The 416-nt window shown below is 33.2% G+C and overlaps 1 protein-coding gene across 1 annotated transcript in view; it reads right to left on the reverse strand.

Annotated features, from left to right (window-relative positions):
* LOC119590653 (inner centromere protein A-like) overlaps window positions 1-416 on the reverse strand; it is a gene marked incomplete in the record, with an annotated part of 50,715 nt that overhangs the window by 35,140 nt on the left and 15,159 nt on the right.

Below are 416 nucleotides of genomic sequence, written 5' to 3' on the forward strand. Positions count from 1 at the left end.
GATGGAAATGGAAAAAGAAAAGGAAAAGGAAAAATGGGGTGTGACTAATGTTACTCCTAGAATATTTATGAACCTGGTGATCAAATCACAAATCAGTTGGTAAAATAAACCTGGATGCAATGTGTGGAAAAAAATATATATATATTATCTTGTAATGTCTTGGACATTAGAGTAAACCATCCTTGTGCAATATCAATTGCTACGCATGCCCCCTCAAGATAAGATAAGATGGGGGGGAATGTTCCAACAATAACTATCCATTAATTATTTCTACGGGTACTTCAGATTATTTTACAAATACCCAGTACTTGAGAGACAAACACATTACTTGTGTGAAGATCAGCAATTCTCATGCTAAATATATAACAAAACAGCAAAATTCTGACTATGCCTTTTTCACTAAAGTTTAAGTACTA

This window comes from Penaeus monodon, chromosome 27 (assembly GCF_015228065.2).
Source record: "Penaeus monodon isolate SGIC_2016 chromosome 27, NSTDA_Pmon_1, whole genome shotgun sequence".
Lineage (NCBI taxonomy): Eukaryota > Metazoa > Arthropoda > Malacostraca > Decapoda > Penaeidae > Penaeus > Penaeus monodon.